Genomic DNA, 3,899 nt, shown 5'->3' on the forward strand with positions numbered 1-3,899 from the left:
CTGTGGAGTCAGAGAAGCCCCTAACTCTTAGCACACCTGAAATTTGTGAATAGAGCTGGGACAGCATGAATCCAGTTGGGGGTTTGCAGCTGTGCTATACATTTACTGGCCTGAGCAAAACACCCACCACAAAGGCTGCTTCCTACTTTGTGTCTCTCTATCCCCTATCCAAGCGAAAGAAACTCATTCAGGGCTATCCAGCTGTTGCTTTCACTGCTCCAGCCACCACCATCCTCCTCCCCCAGCCCCAAATTAATGCTCCTCCTAAAGCTGTTATCCTCTGTGAATTCTGTCATTTCCAACGAGTCTTGTGCTGTAATTTAAAAGATAACTCACTCCTGTTTCCAGCGTTTTAATGCATTTTATTTTTTCTACAAGCAATATACGTGTGTAATTAATAAACAATTTAGTATGTTGAGGAACCTAGGAACTTGGCAAATGTTCTGGGGATATGAAATCTCAGGAAAAGCAGCACATTATAAGAAATAGTAAGTAATTACTTATGTAAGCTTTTCTTTTTAAATTCTAAGAACATTAGCTACTAATTACCTACTAATTACCAGTACTTCAGCAGGTGTTTGCACTTAACTGTAGGCTAAAGCCCCTGTGAAAAACAAACCCCTCACACTCCCTCTCAAGATTAAAGCTGAATCCCACTGGACTCCATAATACAGCATAGGTGCAGCAGAGCTGTTTACATGCCAGTCCTTTAACCACTTGGCCGCTTAAGGTGAAAACAGGCTCCAGTTTATTTCCTTCGTATTTTCTGCCAGAGCCAAGATGATTTGCTAGAACGAGTAACTCAAGAGGTAATGAACAAAATCTAAGGGTTAAAAGTAAACCACGATTAAGACTTCATCATCATCTGCACATTTATCTCACTTCTGTAGTGACCTGGCAGAGGAACGAACACTCTATTTCTGACCATGAATATTGCTGGCTGAACAAGGTACGAATAAAGTCCCATCTGTGTAAAGTTCCCTGAGTTTTAAAAAAAATATGCAGAGCCCTCAGCTGGTGCAAAATTATTTAGTTTCTCTGGTGTTGATGTCTGAGTCAATACCTCATGCCACTTGAGGAACTGCCCTGCACTTCACATCCAACTTTTTCATGACTCTTTTGAAAGATTAATTCATACAGGTAAATTTTACTAGAAAAAAACATTTATAAGAAATGAATTTCAAATTTATAAGTTTAGGTTCAAGTTCATATTCCTGACTGCTTAAAATTCAGAATTTTGGTTTACCCAGTTATCAAAACACACTTTACTATCAATAGAAGGAAAATATCAGACATAAGTCCAGCTAGAGAGTGGAAAAGAGGTGCCTTCAGCAACCTGTCACAGTGCTCATGTTGCACCTTCTGCAGAGCACCTCAGGGACAGATGGAAGGACTGAGAGGAACACCTCAGGGCTACACTTTTTAGCAAAACCGTTCACAAATGAATAATTCCAATAATGCTGCTAATATATTTTTGCCTTTTACTATCTCTGAGACTTGTAAGATCTATTTAAAATATATGATTGCTTATTTCACTCCAGCAAAGATTATACTTCTTTTTCACTGAAAATAAGACTCAAAGGTAGGCAGTGGAGGCAGTTCAGATTATCACCATTTTCCCATGGATGCTAGTTAGGCTACAAATCCCCTCTAGTCCATTTTTCACTGAGGTGATAGAAGTAGTGACTGTGCTGTGAAGTATTAGCAGCAGTAGAAGTGCTCATGCCTACAGCTGGGAGCTAAGTTTTTTGAACAGCACACCTCTGTTAAAACAATAGGAACTGCAGGAGACTAGAAACAGTTGAAAACCTGACCCTTTCATACCGGTACTTAAAGGGGACCTTCTGGCTGCTGGTATATTTTAAGACTTGAGCCCCACAACCAAGAAATTAAAAGCTGCCTTGACATGTGAATGAAGCAAATGAGACCATGAGGCTTCTGAGAAAATTATACAGCTCAACCTTGATGCCTTCCATCTGAGCCTCTGAAAACAATATACAAAAATTAACAAAATAGCGTGCCTGGGAGGTAAGTCATTGATCTTTCACCAGTCAACAAACTGAGGCTTTGCACAGCAAAATGCCCATGTGTCATTTAAAAAGAGGATTTAAATGTCATTTGTTCCTTATGTAAAAATACTTTCTTTTCACTTCTTTTCCTCTGCTGGAGGCCTATGGTAAGATTTCCAGGGAACCTGAGGAGTGGGAAGAGTAGCAGTATTCTGGTCACCAGGCTGATCCCAGGAGGTGAGTGAGGCTGTTTCAGTCCCGAGGAAGGACTCCTGTGCATGGAATCTGATCTGTTTCTGACCATTTTCCCAGGTGATCAAATAAAAGATAATGCTTCTCCCTATACAGGCTTAACCACACCAAATGCTGAAAAGACACAAGTGTTGCTGCTCATCATATCCATCTGCTAGACAGCACCATTCATGTCCCCAGATGAGGACTTTACCAAAACTATTATGAAAAAGAGGAAACTGAGAACCAGGGATATTTTAGGCAGAGCCATCTGACCTGCTGCTGCTCCCAAAAGGTGAGCTGGAAGGCAGACCTGCTCTGCTGGAGTACCATGAGACTGCATCCCTAGTGGGTGAGGTCACTGCCCTGCCAACTGTGCTGCTAACCACAGCTCCCAGCATCCTGCAGCCCAACAAGGGATGGAAGCACTGGGGAAAGGGGAAGCAGGTGAGGTGGAAACATGACATCCACTTCTGTTACAAATGAGTTACCCAATTGGCCCATTAGATACTAATTAGGTGCTGGGCACTGGGGCTGCAGAGGGAAATACTGATGATGCTCGCAAAAAGGGTGTTTAAAGCATCTTGAGTTTCATGGTTATGTTTGTTTCAGTCATAAAGGGTTTTGCTGGGTTTTTTACCTATTTTGCCCCATTTTCACTGTCTTCCAGGCAGTTCCCTTAGGTGGGATTTCACAGTCCCAGCAGCACCTTGATGAAGTCAAGGCTTGAACACCTTTTCCTGCATGCACCTCAGGTACTGTGGATGCCGTGGCCCACTGACATCTTTCTAGGGGATACAGAAGCAAATTGAGGAGGGGGTTTCTCTTCTATTCTCTTCTCTTTACTTTAGTTTCAAAGAGGAGAGGAAAAAATGCAGAGACAGGATTTTAGCCCTTCATTTTATAATGTAATTGAAATGCCAAGAGACTGAAAAAATTCAATGTTGATGAAGAAACGGATGTTAGTGCAATGAAGAATAGCTCTGTCTTTGTCAGTCTGCAGTCTTTTATGTGTCACAGGCTGTCACTTTCTATTGCATTTCAACTGACTAATTACCCCAGTTTATTAAAAGTGAATATGAATTCACATTTTTTACTTTGCCATGTTCCAAGTGTTAGTGTTATCAGGAGCTATTACTGAATGATAGATCCCACAGTTCTAGGCTTCCTCATGTGAGCAAGTACAGAGCAAATCTACCTCAATATCAATGAAAACCAGATATATTCATTTAAGGGGGAAATATATACTCTGTGCAGTACATGTTCACATCCAAGCATTAATCACCCTGGTGTGTCCCACATGGCTCAGTGTATTATTAGAACCTCACTCACAGAGCAGAAGAGTGTCTGTAAGTGATGATGTTGGAAGGGTTGGACTTGAATTAAATGTACTCATCGCTTCCTAATGGGGAGGTATTTTCTGACAGCTGTAATGAAAACTGCTGCTCATCAAAAGGTACTCTGTGTCCTAGCTCGCAAATTCAACCTCAGCTGCAAGTTGCACATTTAAATTTCAAAGTTTTTATCTCTAGCCACACTGGAGTGCACTTATAAGTGCAGTGGAAGGGTCAAATTAGATGAAATCAAAGCTCTGCTTCTACTGAAGAGGCAATTTTAAGCTTTTGCAATTGGAGCTGTGTGTTGTTATAGGCTTAAAAA

General features: G+C 41.2%; 1 long non-coding RNA gene across 1 annotated transcript; it reads left to right on the plus strand.

Annotated features, from left to right (window-relative positions):
* Positions 1-650: 650 nt before the first annotated feature.
* LOC146441921 (uncharacterized) lies at positions 651-3,543 on the plus strand. Its single transcript, XR_014849541.1, has 5 exons — positions 651-809; positions 891-949; positions 2,170-2,246; positions 2,358-2,535; positions 2,911-3,543. It is a non-coding gene; the product is annotated as an uncharacterized LOC146441921 (long non-coding RNA).
* The last annotated feature ends 356 nt before the right edge of the window (positions 3,544-3,899 follow it).

This window comes from Lichenostomus cassidix, chromosome 2 (genome assembly GCF_008360975.1).
Source record: "Lichenostomus cassidix isolate B80296 chromosome 2, HeHo_3.0, whole genome shotgun sequence".
In the NCBI taxonomy this organism is placed as follows: Eukaryota; Metazoa; Chordata; class Aves; order Passeriformes; family Meliphagidae; genus Lichenostomus; species Lichenostomus cassidix.